The sequence below is a fragment of the Cajanus cajan genome, chromosome 5 (assembly GCF_000230855.2).
Source record: "Cajanus cajan strain Asha chromosome 5, NIPB_CcT2T_4, whole genome shotgun sequence".
Classification (NCBI taxonomy): Eukaryota; Viridiplantae; Streptophyta; class Magnoliopsida; order Fabales; family Fabaceae; genus Cajanus; species Cajanus cajan.
In genome coordinates this window covers 26084636-26107071 of record NC_138521.1, presented here as the reverse complement: position 1 = coordinate 26107071, position 22436 = coordinate 26084636, and positions in this window count along the sequence as shown.

Genomic DNA, 22436 nt, shown 5'->3' with positions numbered 1-22436 from the left:
CATCTTCTGCAATACTAAGAAGTGCAAAGATTGAACATGTGTTCTTGAAGGAAGAAATTCAAAAAGTGAATTCAATTATGAAATATCAATGTCTACACAAATTAGGTGATATCTTTCTAATCTTTTAAACTGTATTTTTGTTTTGTATGTGTATCTCTTGAGATAGGGTGTCTCAATAAGAGATCTTGAAATCTTGAGTGGGATTTCTCAAGTAATTTCTGTGGGGTACAGAAATTTGTGTATTTTTTAGTCTTGCACTGTCAAGATTGATGTTGTTTGCATTCTTGTAATATTGTGTGTGCATAGTATTTGTAAACAATATTATAGTGAATGACATTTGATTTAATGGGGTGCTAAATAAGAGAAAATTGGATATAGGCCAAGTAGATGGTTGAACTAATAGTATAAATTTATGTGTTTTTTATCTTCTTACCCTTATCTCTTTAATAATTTTATTATGAATCTGATTAAAGAATTCAAAGATTAATGAGATATGTTATTTTAATTACCACTCATACTCTGAATATTATTCTTGTAATTGAAATTGATTAAGAAGTTTGTAATATAAAATCAATCTTGATTACAAGTGACTGATTTGTTGTGTTAATTAAACATTGAAATTCTGATATATTGGTATTATACCTTGTAATCTACCGTAATTTGTTAAATCAAATTGAGTAAAGGTTGAGTATTAAATATCTTGGTAGGTTATAATCAAGAAATTTCGAAAATAAAGTCATATTAGGATAAAATCTATTCAACCCCCTTCTAGATTCTAGTAAACAGGGACCAACAATTGGTATCAAGAGCTTAGAACTTGTTAGTTAGTCAAGTTAGATCCACAAACTGCTTAAGATGGCTAGTAATCAATTACCATTTGTTGAGAGTACCTCTATAAACAAACCTCCTCTCTTTTGTGGAGATAATTACCCCTTTTGGAAAGTGAGAATGAAAATCTTTATGGAATCTATTCATAGAAGCATATGGCAGGCTATGATTACCGAATATAAAATTCCTACTAAAATCAAGGATGGAAAAGAAATAGAGAAACCTTTTCATAGCTGGGATCAAAATGAGAATAAAAGAGCTGAGAATGATGCAAATGCATTAAATATAATACATTTTGCATTAAATTATGATGAATTTTTTAGAATTTCAGCTTGTACTACAGCTAAAAAGGCATGGGACTTGAAGCATATAAGGAAGAATAGTATTGAAGAACATGATTTCGAATATCCTCTAAGCATCAATAATTGAATCTCCCACTCTAAGAGAGTTTAGAGGCCTACAAGTACAATGAAGCTTCACTGTACAGTGAAAAATTTAGTATTACGATCTCCTTTCAAAAACCAGTTCAAGCGATATTTTTCCCTCCAAAAAGTCTCCTCAAAGTTTAGAGTTTGTTCATACTTTGATTGAGTCATAATTTCTAACTCTAAATTTCCCCTACTACGAAGTTGGACATCCTCTAATATTTTCCTAGCCTCCAACACATGAGAGAATGCATATTACCAAACACCTCACGGTTCCAAAACTTTGAATGCAACTTCAAAAGCTTGAGTTTCTGTTGTAACACAAACATTGGACAACCCACCATTGCTATTCTCTAGACCTCCTCAACCAAAATTCCTACAATCTAGGTGTTCAACCCACATTCCCATGAACTTAAAAGAAGAGAAGCCAAGCCTAGATGAATTGCATTCGAACAAGACTAGAATGGGTGATGATCAAATTTCCAACGCGACAATGTACTACAAACAATGGGCCCAAAAATATCCATACAACCAGCATTACAAATGGTGGGATCCAAGGGCATGTCTACATGCTGGGAACGTGTTGAGTTTGAAGCCTTCTTGAAGATCTTTGTGAAGATAAAGTTTTAGTTTTTATGTAGCTATATTTAGCTTTGTTTAAATTTGATTAAGTTTGCTTCATTTTATATTTTTGGCCTATGTGAAAAGGATATTGTATTGATTGTTTAATAGTACTTAGGCTTGAATGTATTTGCTTGTTACAAAGTATTTTGACACTAATGAAACTTGATTCATTAATTTTGAAGTGGAATTCAAAGTCCTCTCTATGATAATCGATTACCAATTGAAGTAATAGATTACCATGGTGACTTTTGAGTGAAAACAAGTTGAAAAAGTATCAAGTTAATCAATTACTCATGTTAGTAATCGATTACCTCTACACAAAATTGAGTTTTATGGTTTATGAAACACGAGATAATCAATTACCAGGATTAGTAATCGATTACCTCAATTCTTGAATCAATTTGATTTCAATTTCTTTAAAGACTAGTAATATATTATCTGTTGTGTTAATAGATTACTATTGTTACGAGTTTTTAATGCTGAAATCTTGTTTGCTCTATAAATATAACTCTTTTTGAAAAACTAAAAAAGAATGAAATGATATGATCCAAAGAGAACAAGAAAGATCATTAGAGAGATCAAGAAAATAAAAGAAAAGAAAAACATGGTTGTAATCTAAAAACATTTTTAAGAGAAGATCAAATCAATTTTTTCAGAAAAACTACAAGAGCAAGATTGAACTAAGAAAGATGTTTTCTTGAAAGAACTTGAAAGATTATTGAGCTAATCCCTGTGAAAGATCATTCTACACATCAGGTTTCTTGTTTCTGATCTTTAAACTTTATTTTTACTGTTGAGTATATGACTCTTTGAAATAGGGTGTCTCTAGAAGAGTAAAGAGAAATCTTGGGATAGGTTTTTCTCAAGTGAGTTCTTGTGGGGTGCAAGAATTCTGTGTTTGTGAAATCTTGTGGAATCAAGATTGTGTGGTTTACATTCTGAGTATAATATTGCTTGTAATATTATAGTGGAATGACTTGATTTAGTGGGGTGCTACGTCAGAAACTGGATGTAGGCCCTTGTATGCACTACTAGAGAATTACTATTCTACATCAGCAATTTTACATCGGTTCTACTAAAAACTGTTAAGTCAGACGAAGCAATTTCCAACAAAGTTTTGAATGAGACAAATATAATACATATTGTTATTTCTAACATGTGTGTTAGTGTTTTAGAAAAATATAAGTACAGGAAAGTTGAAGAATAGAGCATGTGCCACTTTTTATACTAGAACCAAGATAAAGGAAGAAAAGCTTCAAGCATTAGACAGAAAGGTCAAACGAAACCAAGTCTAGCACAAGAAGGAAAATGATCAAGCTTCAGATGAAACGCATTCAAGAACGAGAAGAAGTCCATACAGACCACAGACAAAACTTTTTCAAGTACTAGACAAAGATCAGACAAGACAAAACACAACACGAGGATCAAACGAAGCAGAGTCAAATGCAAAATGAAATACGACATGAGAACCAGACGATGTTGGATCAAATACCAGACGTAGGTGTGTCAAGCACAACATAAAGCACAACATAAGGATTTAGACGAAGGCTGGTCAAGAATCAGATGAAAGCCAACTACATATCAGATGAAGGACAACACAAACCGAAAAGCATTTCATACGGAAATGAAGTTTTTCCATCTACAATATTGACTAGACCAAAGGAAGTCAAAGCATTGATGACAAATGCACAGACGAAGATCAAGTCTTAAGATGTACATGGACTACTAGATGCAATCGAAGACTGTCATGCAAGCATTTGAAGAATCAAGCCTCAAGGAACAATTCAGGCATCGTCTGCAATCATACAAGAGCTCTCAATATGATCCCTCCTCTCTCTATATATATGTGTGTGTGTCTGTGTGTGTGTGAGGAGGAATCCACACTTACTCCAAGAATAAGTTTACTTAAACTTAATCTACCAAATAACTCATTTTAAGATCAAAATTTAACAATTCAACCATTAAATCAAAAGTTCTTAATACACAAATCAAGTTTGTAAATTTAAAAAATAATTAATTAAAAACTATTTGATGTCCCATTTTATTAATTTAAATTAATGAATAATCATAAAAAAATTCATATGTTGATTTGAATTAACAAAATAGAGTATCAAATAGTTTTCAATTTTTTTAAAACCTTGCAGACTTGATTTATACATTAAGAATTTTTGATTTAATAATTGGATTTTGTTAATTGATTTTGCTTCACCATTAAAAAAGCTTTAATGATTAAGAGTGGAATTGATAATATGTGAAAATAGAACAATCCTTTCCCTTTTTTTAATTATGTTTTTACATGTTTTATTTGTTTAATTAGTTTGTTATCTAATTGGATTTTGAACAGGCCACTTAACCAATGCATTATGCTTATTATTGCAAAGTGCTCCACAGTCATTATGAAGAGTCATCATGAGCTGTGCACCATGACTTTGGAGTACACAGAAGGGAGTGTGGTAGGAGCAATTAATGTTCGGGATCCTACTGATGTGTCTGGTGCTTTAATTTAGGGAATTATGTACCATATACATTTGATTTTGATTGGCAGTGTGGTATCAATATCGTTCCTACTCGCAAATTTGATTACACATTTAGATAAGCTTTTTTTATTTTATCAAATCTAACACTACTTTCCCTATCACATTTGGATTTCAATTTCACTTTTATGGTTATGTTGCTGCTAGGTGTCATCAATATTTATTCGTTTCATTAAAATTTATACATAAGCATGTATATTATAATTTGTTTGTGTGATTTTTGTTATTGTAATTTGGTGGTCAAGTTAATCTTGGTGCACAATATTTGTCCATTATATTTATATATGAAAAACATGTCTAAGATTTATATATATGTTCTACATCGGTTCTAAAATCGATGTAGAAGAGTATAGATTTTCTAAGTCACTCTATTCTACATCGATTTTAGAACCGATGTAGATGACTTCGCAGAACCGATGTAGAATATGCATCTTGTAGTAGTGATGGATGAACTAGTATAGATCATTGTGCAAATTCTCTCTTAACCTTCATATCTTGATATAATTCTTGGTAAAATTGGTAAAAAAGAATTTCAAGAAATTCAAGAAACTATTTATGTGAATGTTATCAATTTCTAATTCAAATTCTGAGTATTGTATATGCAATTTGGTAATAAGTAAAAGAAGGTAATTACTAAAATCAATTCAGATTACAAAAATTTGTTCTATTGTGTAATAAATCTAATATATTATGTATCTTTGATTGAATTGTAATTTGAATGTGATTAACTGAAATTGGTCTAAGAAAGTAAAGAATTAAAAATAGTTAAAGTTCTTAAAGATCATTGGGAGCCATCTAAGTGAAGAATTTATTCAACTTCCCCTCCTAGATTCGTGTTCTACTGGGACCAACAAAACCTACCTAACTATTCGTCCAAGTGTAGGCAACACCATTAGTGGGAAAGTGGATCAAATGGTGCATATCAAACCATGCAGAAAACTTCCTGCATGACCTTGAGCTTGGTAGGATTCCACCTTGCTTCTCATGCGCACCAAGGATGGCATTAAAATCTCCAAGGAACAACTAGGGACCAAGGTTATGATGTTGCAAGGATCCAAGCTCCTCCCACAGCACACATCTTGTACTATATGAAGTTGCACCATAAACTTTCACAAAGTAACAGTTTTGACCATTAATAATCAAACAAAAAACCACCAATTGACTAGAGCTCAATAAGACCAAAGGAGAGACAATGAGACATTAGACAAGCTAAAGCACTAGAGGTTAGGTTGAAGCAAGCTCCTTTGGTTAATAAAAAAAAAATTGCAGATCGAATCTCGATCAAAACAAAGCTGGAGTCTTCTCCCATGCTACCTAAGGTTCTGAGAGCAACAAAATATTGGACTTGTATGATTTGTAAATATTAGCAAGAACACCACGTGTACCCATGTTGGCAATCTCCCTAGCATTCTTGAAGATGATCTTCATTAAGCTAGGTTACTAGGGTCGCTTCTCAAACAAGGCTGATAGGAAATTGTTTTTAACTTCTATTTGATTTTTCTACGTTGAGTCCTTAAGATCACTTCAACAAAAGGAGTACTATCATTTGTTTGTAATGGAGAACTAGCCTGTTCATCCACTTTATCCCCCCATAACTTTGACATTATCTAAAGATCTTACTGAACAATGCCTCCAAGCTTTAGAGTTTCCCAACCTTTGGGTGATTCTAACACATGAGATAAATTAAGTCTCGTCTGCCACCAAACCCACCAATGTAGTATGTTCAGGCATAATAGAAAAATTACCACCAGGAACTGGATCAAAAAAAGCAACCACCTACATCCCAGCCTCCTTATCGAGAGTATTATCAGCAGTAGTTAGAACAATAGGGACTAGTGCAACATACTCATCCCCCATCGCCACCAAAGCAGGAGCACCCACAACACCATCAGGGTCTGATCTTGTAGTCTTGGACTCTTTCTTATTTGAGTGAGCCCCAACTTGCCGCTTTGATGCTTGTCTGCACTCAAAGACGGCATATCCGATCATCTTACATGATGCACAAAAAGATGGAAGCCTCTCGTATACTAGATCAACAAAAAATGCAAAGCCTTTATGTTCTACAAGAATCTAATTCCTCAATTCCTGTTTTATATCAATGTCCAATAGCACCCGTGCATAATGACCAAATGTTTTATTCATCGTTTCAACATCAAGAGAGAGTGGAGTTCCAACCCCTCTTGCAATGGCAAAAATAATACTAGGTCTTCAGTATTCTTGTGGCGGACTAAGAATATGTACCCAGCACTACGCATTCGACTGTTGGGCTGAGAAAGGATTAAAATCCAATGTCCATGGAGAAACTCAAAGCACTCTTGACAAGATGTTCCAAGACCCCGCTATAAGAACTTGTTGCCGATCTTCATCAATAGGGAAAGAGAACTCAAAATAACCTTTGCCAAGGGATATGATGCACCAATCCCTTATAAGCTTCCATAAATTACCCAAATTCATCTTCAAGTCATGGAACTTATAAGGAGAAGCACCCTTAGGCAACAACATGAAGTTAGCGGAAAAACACACAAAAGGAGGGTTGAATGTGTGTGAACGAAAGAATTTAAAAACCGTTTTTGCAAGGAGACTCTTTCTCGTCTAGTAAAAATATTATTTTGAACACTTTAAAAACTGGGCAAGGTTGGCTCAATAGGAGTATTTTGCGTCTGAGAGTTTATCGTCTGCACAAGAAAAAATGTTTCTTAAAATAACAAGTTAAGCAAGTGTATTTTCCGTTTAAAGATAGTTGTAGTAAAGAATAAGTAGTGGACGAGATTTTTAGTATGATATATCAGTTAAACAAAAATTACGTCTGAGAAATAGATAAAAAGTGCAAAGAGTTTTATACTGGTTCGCTCAACTTGAGCTACGTCTAGTCTCCTTCAACCGAAGGGTTCCACTAATCACAACGAATTACAAGTATTATCATTCGCTTCTGGTTTGCTAACTTCACTCGTCAGCGATAGTATTCTTAAACCAGTTCTGGTTCCCCAAGTATTATCAGCCACTCCTGATTCGCCAACTTCACTCGTCAACGCTAGTATTCTTAAACCACTTATGGTTCACCAAGTATTCTTTCAACTAACCTCTTCAGGCTTTACAACAAATAGATGTTTTGAGTGTGTGTATACCTTTCATAGAGAAGATAGGATGGTTTCTACACTCACTAAGGTATGAAACCTTAGTTTTATAGAGGTATGTGTTTTGAGTGTGTGTATTACTCTCACAGAGAGGATAGGATAATTTTAACACTCACTAAGATAAGCTATCTTAGATTTACACAAATATACAAGATTGTACAGGAAGAGATGTAAGTTGGCTTTCACGTTTGATTTTTCTTATTTCTCGTTGCTATTCTTCTTCTTTCTCTTGTTAGGTCTTGATATTTATAGCCTCGTGATAGATCTACCCGTTGTTTAAATTTGAACGTGTCCATTGGAGCGGAGCTTCCCATTGGCGCAGATAGTGGTTCGTTCATGGCCATATAGATCTTACATTTAATGCATTTGATTTTGCATTAAATGTTTACTTACTAATCTATGTTACGTGAAGTCTTTTGTGTAGTTCGTTCACTTCTATGTCTGACTTCAATCATAACCTAGGTATTTCTGTTCTCTCTTCGTCAGTGTAGCTGCAGAGGCGTTGTCTTTTTTCTGAAAAGTATGTGTACTTTCTCTAACACACGCATGCTTTGACTTGTGGATCTGCGCTTGTCTATCTTTCTTCTTTCTTCTCACAAATTTGATGACTTCGTGTGCTCTTCTATAAGTGTAGACGGTATTTGATATTTCTTGTTGTGAATAGTGAACTTCATACGCTTTTCAGTATTCTTCGACTGTGTCTGGTAATGCTTCTTAAATTTGAGTCTCTGTCTGAGAAGTAGATTTTGATTTCCTTCCGCCTGGTCAGTTGTGAAGATGGACGACTTTAATTCTGTTTGGAACGTTTCTTCGTCTTGTGTATTCATCGTCTGATACTTTGTTGACCTTCGTCTAGTTGACCATTAAGCTTCATCTGATGTCTGTGCGGACTTCATCCAGTGCTTAACCAACTTTTGTCTTGTTCTTGATTTAGCCTTGTTTGATACTTGTTTTGGCCTTTCGTCTGATTGTATCAATACTTCGGTTGGTAGTACACCTTGTCTTGTATTTGTTGTATTTTCATCTAGCTTTTAATCAGGCTTAGTCTTGATGCTCAACCATCGTCTGATACTTTGTACAGCTCAACTAGGCTTCGTTTGGTTTGACCATAATATGTGTAATAACACATACTTCATTTTTTCGTTTTGCCTGTTCTTATATTTATCTAAACCACTAACACATATGTTAGAAATAACAATATGTATTATATTTATCATTTTCCAAACCTTGTTGGGAATTTCTTCGTCTGACTTAACACAACACCCTACCATGCAAATGAGACTTACACCCTGCCAGACTCACCTGATATTCTTCCTCAGGTATTGAAACTACAAATGCATCACCTTTCATAAATGGAGCCGAAAGAAGGTTTAAAGCAGATCCATAGACTACGCAAAAGATTTCCGTGGAACCACCGTGGGGATCGCCTATGTAAAACCAAAGGAATCTAAGTCATCAAACAAACAAGGCCATGGAATAAACACATGATCAACCATCGAGGCATGCATGCATGCGAAATCTAATAGAGCATGCGAAACTTAAAATTCAAATCCCCTTGCTTGTTAAATTCAGTACAACTGTTATTATGTAACATGAGCTCAAATTTCCATTTTGTTATTATATTTTTTTTCGATTTTGTTCTTAGCTAATTTGAATTCAAACTTCAGTTCTGTTATTATTATTTTTTTTGTTCTATTATTATGTAATTTGAGCTCAAATTCTCCAGAAGCATATGAAACTCATCTTCTTCAATGTGTTTGTAATTATGGCAAGCACCTTAATTTTACATCATTCCATTATTTTGTCTCTTAGAATATAATTATCATGGGTCTCCATCTTTCAAGCCAATGAATGACACTTAAATTTAACTACATAACATAAAAAGTAAAAGACTCATCTGGACAATCCAATTTTTCATTACTACAAGCCATATCATTTATATTTTAGTACAATTATGTCATTTACATAAAAGGTCGAATACACTCATGCCTTATGTCCTGTCATAAACACAACCTAAGTTAAAGCTAAAATTATAACAACAATTACAAAATTAACAAACATCATAACTTTCAACATTTTCAACTCCATCACTAATCTATCTACCTTAAGCAACATTTTAGTTTTCCACATTTGCTTCATTGTAATCTGGTCTACTTCTAACATATCCCTTAATCTTTGGTCATTATGTTCATTTGCCCAAGCAAAGAAATTATAGTTGCTTGAATGATCTTGCACAAGTAAAAATAACATGTATGTCAGACCATTAAGAGAAAAATAAATCCAAAAAAATAAAAAATAAAAACATCAATAACATAATTATCTGCCTTTGTAAGTGAAGTGAAAAAAAATTCCTAGGCTTCTGATTATTCATGAAACCCTAAACAAAACCTTGTTTCCACAATAACAAAGAGGGTCATTACCACTAAGCTCTTCTCCACTTTTGTCTTCATTAAAGATAGTAGGGGCACCTATATTCGATTGATGTATCCTTGTTTGAGATCTTTCAGAATGACAACTCAGTTTACTAAATCCCAAATTCAATAATTTAGTGTTTACAATCATAAACTTGTAGTTAAAACAGATGAAGAAATTAAGGAGGATTGAAACAAAAATAATCCAACTACAACAAACCGTGCAAAACTCAATAATAGCCTTCCATTTTAACTAGAGACCCATGGACAAAATATTTAAACATGACAAAGTGTTTGTTGCTGATTGGAAGCACCAAAACCTTATATTATAGTATTAGGTAATCAAGAAGAGAACAACCAATTGGGAGAAAGAATAGGTGCCAACTTGTTAATTAATTACTGATTGTTCAAGAAATTAATGGAGTTAGTAACTGAATATGATGGAATGACTAACTTGCATGACGAAGTTAAAATTTAGAGACCTAGATGCCAAAAAAATCTTTCAACGATCTATCAGTCACCTCTACTATCTTTCAAGAATTAAATTAATCGTTCATTCCAAAAATCAACAACTTATAATAAATAATTATTTATAATTAAATGACCGTATAAAATTACTTTACACTATAATGTATCACTTATTTTTGCTTTTTATATTACTATAGATAATATAAAATAAATAAATTATCAACCAACACATTATCATTTTATATTATATAATTAACATAAGTATTTTCCTGTATTATTTATTATATGAATTATCGGACCCATTAGTTATAAAAAATTAGTTATAATATTAATTTTATAAAATTTTATTTTATTTATTTATTTATTTTTATTTGTGTAAAATAACCGGCCGGTACCGAGTAAAAGGGGAGAAATCAAGAAACACTAAAGTATTTCGTACTATTAATAAAACACAAAAAAATGGAAAGAAATCCCCGCACACATTAGTAGCTGCTATCCGTTCCAAAATCCCTTGCAATTAATGAAATCTTAGGTTATGAAATTACCTAATATTATGACACATTTTTCATTTTGTAACACGTTTTTTTATCATCAAATAAATTATATAAGAACTTTATTTCATAAGATCCGAGGCCAAATTATTCAATAAAATCTACATAGCATCTATTCAATAATAAAAATTCGGTTAAATTAAAAGTTTCATATCTATACTTAACACCAATATTTTTCATTAAATCTATCTATAAAGAATCTTACACTTTATTTTCCACATGAAAAAGTATTTATGAATTGATTCGTGTCATTCACTGATTTAAAAGTGTGTTAATTTGAACTCTATACATGACAATGTTTTCCATTTTAATTCTAATAAAAAAAACAATTTTACATTTTATTTTACTCCTTAATTACCTAAAATAAAATTCTACTTTTTAATCTTTACACTCGACATGCCGTTTCCCTTTTAATTCCTATATGAGAAAAATAAAATCTGAGACCATAATAATTTTCACAACTGATAAGTAACCATATCTATATATAAACTAAAATAACTATCTCAAACAAAAATAGTTCTGAAAATCATTTTTCAATAAGAAAGTTTTTTTAAAAAAGTCTTCAACAAAAATATTTTTAAAAATTGTTCTTAACCTCTTATTTATTCTTAAAACAAATTGCTAATATTTAGAAAACAAATTTGTGTCATAGTATAAATTATTTTTATAATTTATATGTTCAAAAATATTTATTTATTATGAATTTTAATTATAATATATTTTACATGTAAAAGTATTTATTTACCATAAATTTTAATTATAAAAATAAATAAATATCTTTTTTTATACGTGATAAAATACTAGTTATATATATAATGATTGAAGTTTTAAATTAACAAAAATTATATTAAAAATATGTTACATAATGTTAAATATTTTCAATAGTTAAGCTTTCTATTCAAGTTAATATATAAATGTGTTTGAGTAAATAGTATAATTAAATATTTAATTAATAAAAAATCATGTAGGAACTTATTTTAAAAGTTTACTAAAAGCTTTGCTAAAAAAAATATTGAAATAAAAGCTAAAAGTAATTTATAACCTAAGGTCTAAACAATACTGCCATTGGATGATTGTTGGAAGTCATGTCATCTGGTCATCCTCTCTATCCAAAGAGTTCTTCTAGACTCCAGCCAATTGGTCCCCTACATCCATGGAGTTAGAAGTGATCATACAGGTCTGCTCATGTTATTTGACCGTGACTTGCCTTTAACAAAATTGATTGTTGGATATCCAATGTTGCAACCTATTTAACACATCTTGTTTTTATTTTATTTTTTTTTATAAAAAAAGTAGGTATAATAAGTTATATGATTTATGGAAAAAGAGATTAAAAAAAAAAACATTGATAGGTATTGATGAAGTGTTTTTAAATAAAGGCAAATATCATTGCTTTTACCTTGATCTTATAAATAGACCAACCTTGATCAAAGTGAGGTAAACTATACTCTTTGGATTATTACTTTATTGAAGTTATACTTTACTTGAGTGGTTAATTACTTTTTTTTTTTATGAGAAATAAAATATCAGGAAAAATTATTCTATTTATCTTCTTGTAATATCGATTATATAATTTTTATTTTTTTATTTTTAAATTTCATAATTTTAGTCTATTAATTTTATAAAATTTATAATTTTTATTTTTATTAAATACTTATCCATTAATCATTAAAATTATAATGTTATTTATTATCTAACCTTAACTAGATGACATGATAATTAATATTCAAAAATATTTTGGATAAATTTTATCTTTATTCCTTATTTTTATCTCATAAAAGTGATAAAATAAGATGAAAATGAGACTTTGTTCTAAATATTACTATCTTTGTTCCTATTTGTAATATATTTTAAAATCTATATATTACATCAATTTTATTTTATAAGAATCAAGTATTAAATCATCTTGAATTAATATAAAATTTTGTATATATGATCTAAGAGTAAAGAATTTTCAATATAACGGTTGAATTTATAAAATTCACATTTAATATAAAGTTATTGAACGGTATAATACTTGGTAAAAATTACACCGGCATTTAAATCCTCTCTCTCTCTCTCTCTCTCTCTCTATATATATATATATATATATAAAGACAAATTTATTTTTATTAACTAAATTAATTGTTTTTCTTGATTTTGATGAATTAGCTAATTGGGTTTTATATATAGGAACAAAGATAATATTAAACTCTCCCTTTGGTCCTTATTATATATAAGGCATAATTTAGAAGGATTTATGGGTTCTTTTTATAAAGACTTTATAATTTTTATAAAATATTAATTTTACTTTTCATTTTTTATATACTTATTAAAGATTGTGAGAGAGAAATACTTACTCTCACAATATTGGAGGGAGGAGATTTTAAAAAATCAATTTATTTTTATGTTTTTATAGTTTTAAATTCAATAACATAAATAAAAATATTTTTGATATTATATTGAAAATGTTTTAAAATCTCTCTCATCCTCTCCAAATCGATCAATATTGGAAGGAAATTAAAATTAAGTTTGGAAAAATTTTGCTCCTTTCGTTTTTAAAATTTGAACCAAATAAGAAAAGTTTTTAAAAATCTCTTCCCTCCCCTCTCCTCCCATCCATTCTCCTGTTCAACCAAACATTATGTTGGACTCTCCAATTGCTATTTATGATTTTTATTGATATTGGTGGATAAACCTTTATATAGAGTAATATCTTCACTTATCTCCTTGAAATTTAATGATAATTGAGGAGGGTAAAATTGGCATCTCATTATTTTATTTTATAAACCCAATAAAATTAATTAACATAACTACTTATATTAATTTGTGTAGTTCAATTAAAAATATTTTATAATAAGAACTAGATAAAATATTAATTATCATATCTACTATTTAATGTTACGTCACAATGAAATTTAATAACTAAAATTATGAAATTAAAATTAGGAGATTAAAATTGTGAATTTGATATCATAAAACAAAATGTAATTTATCAAAAAATTATAATGGCGATAAAGGCAATAATAAGGATGGAATCTAAATACTCATATATCTATGTCAACTTTGTCACCAAATTGACTGTAGTAATTAATTTGAAATGTTTAAACTACCTTATTTAACAATCACTAGAAAGGAGCAACAACATAACATGAGATGAGACGAGTTACGGTAAACAATTCAAATTTAATTAAGCTAGGATACACCCAAAAGGATTATTTGACTTTTGAGATTTGTTAGATATATTATAGACTAAAAACACATGAAACATTGATCTTTTGTAGTCCAATTAATATTCCATTTATTTTAAATTTCAATCGCTACAAATTTAAATTTATTTCGAGACAATTTTTTCACAGAATAATTATATTCTTACATAAATACAAACCTAACACATTAGATACAACCAACAAATAAAGACAACATGTGAGACCCCGTAGCTATCCTTCTTTCTCTTCCTCACTCACTCAAGACTTTCTTTTCTCTCATTCTCTACTCACTCCCTGGTTTCCTTTTCTTGCTGACTCAAGGTGGTGATAAGGAGTAGTTTTGGATGGCTAGCTGTGTGTTCGGAGCCGTCTTTCCCCTCTTTCAGTTGTTCAAGCTCTTTCCATCTTTTTTTCTCCGTTCTCCGTGGTCTCGAAGCTCGGATTTTTCGCATCGAGGTAAGGGAATCTAGTTTTTTTTTCGCTGCGATTGGTTGTGATTGAGTCCAGAACTCGTTTGTTGGTTAATGATTGCTGAATTTCAAGTTGAGATTGTTGAAAAGTGGGGATTTTGGGGTTTTCGAAGTTGGATAAATTTTGGGGTTCTTGGTGATTTTATGATTGCATGTTGAAAATGGATCGTTTTTATTGATGTTTGATGAAAGAGGAAACTTTTGGATGGTTTGCATGTTGGATTGCTGGTGGTTTTTGCAGTTTTGGTTAAAATTTTTTAACTGGGGAGAGTTGCTGCTTGAATTAGCGCCGAGCGCAGTTCTTCGCACCGGGCTCAATAGACCTTGTAGGTCTCTGGTTGAGAATTTCTCCGGGCACGCACTTAATGCGCCGGGCGCGCATTGGTTTTTCAGAATTTGACTTTGCAGTCTTCATGAAAGTTGTAGCCTTGGATGTTAGCTTTCCAATGGCGCTGGAATCACCCAAAAAAAAGTTTTAGAACTCCAGATATGGCTGTTTTAGTGAAGAGGGGTCAAGCTGCCAGCATTACTTATAGCTGCTGCGGTTTTTAGAATTTTCAACAAGGTAGATGAAGGAATTTGGACTTGGTATCTTCAAGAGAGTTGTAGTAAATCCTCTTATCTTTCATATGAGATAAGTATGTGTATGGAAGGAGTAGTGTAACTCCTGATGCTCTGTTTTCTGTGAAGGTTACCATTTCACATTTAGTGATTTGGTTAAGTTGAAAGTTGTTTTAGGTGCTTAGGTTGATTGGTGTTGTTTGGATGGGTAATTTGACAAGATAGAAGAGTTGTAAACAAGGTGGATGAGCCGTATTATGTGTAGAATATGTTGTATGTTGTATATGCTGCTAATGATGTAATGTTACGCTGTAATAGATATATATTGTCGTGCTGAGCTGAATTGTGAGTAGAAAGTTGTGTTGTATACTACCTAGCTGTGCTGGATGCTGATATTGATGTGCTGTGCTGAGCGCGGCCCCTGTCGCGCTGGGCGTGAGGCTCCTTGGGAGTCTCTGCCTGGTGGGCGCTGGGCGCAATTTGAATTGCGCTGGGCGCGAGACCAAGGGGAGGTCTCTGCCTTCCCCGTGCTGGGCGCGGGTTTGGGCACGCCGGGCGCGTGAGACTCCTTGGAGTCTCTGTCTGGCAAGCGCTGGGCGCAATTGGTATTGCGCCAGGCGTGGGTGAGCCTTGGGCTCTCTAGCTGAGTTCTGTTGAGCGCAGGCATGCCTGCGCTGGGCGCGCTGGCCCCCTGGTGCTCTCAGGTTGCACTGCGTTGGGCGCAACTACGAGTGCACCGGGCGCGGAGATAAGAAATTATTATGTACTAATTTATGTTGTTTTATGCTGAGTTGAGTTGAAATGGATGAATATAATGTGATGACTAGTAGATGATGTTGCAAGTTGATATGTTGAGTTGTATTCCAAGCTGATATGTTGAGTTGTGTTGCAAGTTGATGTTGAGTTGTACAGTTGTGTTGTGTTGCAAGTTGATATGTTGAGTTGCAAAAGTTGTGTTGTGTTGAATGTTGATATGAATTGTTGTAGGCTATAAGGCCTGAGTTGCTGTAGGCCGAAAGGCTTAGTTGTTGTAGGCCATAATGGCTGAGTTGCTGTAGGAGATCTCCGAGTTGATATGCGTGACGACGCATTGTGTGCTTATTGCTGATTATGCTGTAAAATCGATGAGTTGTATGTTAAAGATGTGAGATGTGTGCTGTTATGGCTAAATGTTGTGGTATTTTAAATGAATTTTGTTAAGCTAACTGATGTGTTGATTTGCTGTGCTGATAGGGGTAGCTGTTTACTATTCATATATTTATATATATGTATGTTATTTCTTTTCACTAGCTTACCCTTTGTTGTTTCCATGTGGTTTGGACTGCGATGATCATACTATGTTTGGGAGCAGAGCAGGGTTAGGTGGGTGGCTAGTGGTGAGTCTGCATCTGGCAGGCGGAGCTGGATCCTTGTTGATGCTTTGTTGTTTTCAGCTACTTGGTGTAGCCGTTGATAATGTATTTTGTTTTTGTACACTCTAACTCTAGTCGGATAGGGACTTTGTATATATTTATATTCTAGATCCTATATTTATATACTTGTCCTTTCTGTCTGGCGTTTCTGGTGTACAGTGGTGTGTGTAGTGACCAGCCGGGTCGTTACACTTTAGTGGTATCAGAGCAGTTCGAGTCTAGTGGACACTCTTTGAGGGTGGTTCCTTTAGGCTTTTGTTGTGCTGAGCTCTGTGTTGTGTTGTCTTGTTGTGTTATTTGTTGTGCTGATTGCTGTGTTGTTTTGTTGTGTTGTTGATGGTTGTTTGGTTTAGTTATTGTGTACTGAAGATGCTGTTACTTCTGTAGACAATGACTATAACCAATGAGCTGATAGTCTGTGCCATAGAGATGATGGCTATGGTTATGCAGTAGCAAAATGCTTATTTTGCTAGGATGGACGCTGATAGAGTTGCAACTAGTGCAGCAAGGCCCGTGGGATCACAGAAGAATCGGGATCTAGCTGAGTTCCAGAAATGTCATCCTCCACAGGTCAAGGGAGATACAGACCCAGAGGTAGCTGACCACTGGATCTGTGAGCTGGAGAAGATCTTCACTGTGTTGGGATATTCTCAGGAGAGGAGGCTGGCATATGTTGTCTATATGCTGGTTGGGGAGGTTGAGCATTGGTGGAGGGGTACAAGGTGAACTTGATCTGTTTACCTTGGGTGGATATTGACATAGTCTTAGGGATGGATTGGTTGTCTGCCAGTCGCATCCTTAAAGATTGTGCCAGTAGGCGGTTGATCTTTCCTCAGGTGGAGGAGGAGCTATTGATTTTAGCTGGTCAAGCTGAATCATTATTGAGGGATGGAGCAGAGTGTTGTCTTCTGCTTGCTGCTATGAGTGTGGAGACCGAGAGGGTCATTGTTGAGATTGATGTGGTGAGAGATTTTGCTGAGGTGTTCCCTGATGAGGTGCCTGGATTGCCTCCTGTTAGGGAGATGGAGTTTAGCATTGACTTGGTTCCAGGTGCGGGGCCAGTGTTGGTGGCTCCCTATGGGATGGCTACTGCTGAGCTGGTTGAGCTGAAAGGTCAGTTGGAGGACCTGTTAGAGAAGCAGTTGGTGTGACCGAATGTATCGCTGTGGGGTGTTTCCGTGTTGTTGGTGAAGAAGAAAGTTGGAGGTAGTCGATTGTGTGTTGATTTCTGGCAGTGGAGCAAGTTGACCATTTGTAGACCCCTAAAATTGTCCGGGTCGGAAATAAAGCTTGAAGACTCTTGAGGACTGAAGGAAAGTCAGCCAGAAGGACTCATGGAAGGCCCTAGGAGGATTCTCTGTAGGTCTAGAGGTCTTGTAATAAGCTCAAAATAAGGAAGTGGAGGGAATGAAGCCCAATACGGCCTCCCAAAAGTTCAGTACGGCCGTATTGAACATTTTGAACTACAATACGGCCGCACTGAACTCAATACGGCCGGATTGAAGTTTCTGAACTTCACTACGGCCGCACTGAACTCAATACGGCCGTATTGAGTTTTTTTGAACTTCAATACGGCCGTACTGAATTCAATACGGCCGTATTGTAGTTCAAAACTTCAATACGGGCCGTATTGACTCCAGGGCCCGTATTGCGCCTGTTCCCTATAAATAAGACGTCATTTGGACGTCATTCTACACTTTTACACTGAGTTTTAACCCTCTTCTTGAGTATTCTGGGTTTTTTTGAGCAGTGCTCTGCCTAGAAATCACTCGGAGAGTTGATCCGACAAAGTTCTCGAGTTCTGAGCTTTTTGCTTGAGTCTCGAACTGAGTCGAAGGGAAATCCTCCGGATTTCCATAGTTAAAATTTTCTAGGAGGGAGCGAGCGGGCTTGTAGAGCGAGGGAACGCCAAAAAGCTTCCCAGTTTTACTTGAATATAAAAGCACGCTTCAAAGGTTTCTTCTTAAGACCTTCCTTTTACTGTTTTCTGTGTGTATATTTAACTGTCATCATGTAGATAGTTAAGTTATAATTGTTTAGAATAAATAGGGGTAATTTAGTAATTTCGCACTATTATTTTTAGAAATAATCTGTCATAGGGAACCCGAAAGGGGCGCTGTGGGGTGCTAACACCTTCCCCACGCGTAACCGACTCCCTTACCCGACTCTGGTTGTCATGGCCAAAGTCGATTTTTGAATCGATTGCCTTAAACTTCTTTTTCCAATGTTTTGAGTAAAACATTGGTGGCGACTCCATGAACCCTTCCTTTTTATGAAAACCGCTAATCCATGGAGGGTCCCGCTTGGGATTAACATGGATTGGTGAGCCTTTTAATAAAATTGCTCGTTTGACAAGGTCTCAGTTTGAGAATAAGTCATTCTAGCAATCCATATTTTTAAATAAATAAAAGAGTCCAACCATCCATCGCGAATGCCGAAAGCCCGTTTCGGGCCGGTGGCGACAGATGGCGACTCTGCTGGGGAAGCCTCGAGAGTCAGTCCCATTTAGTGATGGATTCTTTTCAAAATAATAGTTTAAAATTACTTTATTACCCCTTACTTGTATGATAACATGCTTTATCTATTTGGCTTTAAATAACTGTTGTATGTTTAAATTCTCGCAATTGTTTGGAATACAAACTGTACACGAACCTTTGCACACAACAGTTCCCTCTATACCCGGGGGCATGAGTGGTAAGCCATAGGGAGTGGATGTTAGTACGGCCGGTTGTCGAATGGGTCTATAGGTGCCCGTAGACCGTTGTCGGAAAACATCACTCAAGGTGATAACCATGAACTCAAGTCCGACAGTGCGTTGGAACTTTCCATCGACTTACGACGAGAGGAATTGGGTCCCTATAATGGGGGCACCTTGGGGGCCTCAAACCAGTGAGAACAGTTAGAACCACCTTGAATATGCACTTTTCTGCAGGATACCCCTACCTCGTGATTCGCTCGTGACTGCTCGTGGATGAGTGAATTGTGTGTGCATTGTTTATGTGACATTGTTTGAGCATACATTGCATTCTTTAAACATACAACATTCCCTTTTAAAATAAAAATAAATAGGAATAAGAATCTTCCATTACATGGTGTTAACATCTACCTTCATCACATTCATATAGGTAGTTTCCCTTTTCACCCAAAAATACAAAAAAATAATAAATACAAAATACCCAAAAAAAGAAAAAAGGGTTATTTATCCAAACCAAGCAATATCATGCATCATCTTAGGAACATCCTAAAAACATGATAATGCTTAGTTGAATAAACACAATGCATGCATATTCAACGTCATCATCTCATATCATGCATTCTTATCAAAGATCATGGAGGGATCTAGGTTTACATTTCATACATCCCTCCTAGTAATTCATTAATAATAGTAATAAAAAGAAAGAATTAATCGATGCGTATGTTCAAGATGGATCGCACGCCATTTGTTATTAAGTGTAAGCCAACAACCGCGCCAAGCGAGCGCACATCAACTCCGTTGTTGGTAATCAAGACGAGTAAAGGGGAAGGTCCGACACCGTTAAGGATCACTGCTCCAAGACCTTTCCCCTACGAATCAAATAAGGCTGTGCCATGGATATACGACATCCATTCTTCTACCGACAGCGATATCTCCAACATCGCTGGACTTGGGGGCATGACTAGGAGTGGCAGGATCTACACTCCCGAAGATCTTCACGATAAAGCTCCTAAGAATAAAGGAAAAGAAAAGGAGAAAACCGAGGAAAATAAAGAATCCGAGGAGGAGACTGACGAGCTGTTAAAGTATATCCGACAGAGCGAGTACTCCATCGTGACTCCATCGTGGATCAACTTCATAGGACGCCCGCAAAGATTACCCTATTGTCGTTGATCCTAAGCTCCGAACCACATCGACAAGCTCTGTTGAAAGTCTTGAACGAAGCATACGTGTCGCACACTATCTCCCAAGACAAGTTTGAGGGGATTGTTAGTCACATCACGGCTAATGATCACCTCACTTTCACCGATGAAGAAATCCCCGCTGAGGGACCGAACCACAACAAGCCCTTGCACATCTCTGTAAAGTGCAAGGAATATCACATCGCTAAAGTCTTGGTGGATAACGGATCTTCCTTGAATGTGATGCCAAAAAGAACGTTCGATCAAATAGCAATCAAGGGAATCCAAATGCGCCCGAGCAATATGATCGTTCGAGCTTTCGACGGTTCTAAAAGAGAAGTGGTGGGAGAAGTCAATCTCCCAATCCAAATTGGACCCACCATCTTCAACGTCGAATTTCAAGTGATGGACATTACTCCCGCATACAGCTGTCTCCTCGGCCGACCTTGGATTCATGATGCAAAAGCTGTTCCTTCTACGCTCCACCAGAAAATCAAATTCATTGTGGGTGACAAGCTGGTGACTGTACAAGCTAAAGACTGTACAAGCTGAAGACGATATACTCATCAGCAAGCCATCCACCATACCTTACGTGGATGCAGCGGAGGAAGCTTTAGAAACTGCCTTCCAAGCATTGGAGATTGCCAATGTTGAAACGTTTCCCCGAGAAATAAAAAAGGTAGCCTCCATGCTCACCAAGAACGGATACTTGCCAGGACAAGGACTTGGCAAGGATTCCCAAGGAATTCCCGAGCTACCCGTTATCAAGGATAATCCGGGGAAACAAGGGTTAGGATACAACCCTAATAAAGATCAAAGGACGAAGAGGAACCAAGATCCTTCTCGACGTTCTTTAAGCCAGATCTTTAGGAAGGCCGGTTCACAAGCGTCAAGGCCGGTCGTCGTCATCAAGTGCTCTCCTCCTTCCGATAGGGATGTATAGACCTGATGACTATTAGAGATTACTCCTCGGGGACAGCCCGACCCCCGAGCCTCGATAGGGCACATGTTTCCACTATGATTATAATAAAATCATTCTTCATTATTTCTTATTGCTTCTTTTCTTGCTTACAATAAAATTCTAGACCGCATTATTTAACCCTGTTTGAATAAACATAAATGAGGTTAAAATCGTCTTAATAAAAATAAACCCGCATCTTTTTTCATGTGGAAGTGTGTGACAACTTGGAGCACCTTTCCTTGGCCTCAATAAGTGCCGTCATGGATAAAAAGAAATCCATTCAGGACAAAAATCCTAAAAAACAAAAAGCTCGGCAGGAAACCCAAAAAGGGGACTGCGCAAAAATAAGAGCAAAAGACCCGCTAGGAATCCCACAAAAGGGTGACCTAGGCAAAAATTAGGGTTACAAAATAATGAACAAAAACAAAAGCCCGCTAAAACTCCACAAATGGGCGTTTTAGGCAAAAGTTAGGGCAATCGAAAAACAGAATAAATCCATGATGGTACCACCAACTGAATTCAACAAAGGGGCTCAAGAAAAGCTATCCAAGTTATCAAATCACAAACGTTAATAACCAAGACGTGCTTAACTTCATAAGTGTTTAATCAAACAAGCCTAAACACTTAAGCCTACCATTGGCCAAGCCATTCTTACAAAATCCATTTTTCAAAAAATAAATAATCCCCTCTAAAACACAAACTTTCGAAAAAATATCCTTTCCTTCTTTTCTCTCTTGTCCCAAACGATTTTTGAATAATCTAGTGGAAACATGGAGATATAGTAGTCAATAGGAGGGTTGACACATCTTCTAAAGGAAAGGAAAATCATTTGGTTGATGACACCAAAATCAAATACGCATCATTCCTCGGTTACGGAAATCAGCAGAGCACAGCCCATCTGGAGGAATGGCAAGATCCAAACAAAAAGTGCACCGATTAATTCTTTTGAAAGAAATGAATCAAATAGAATTAGGTGCATCATATTTGCATACA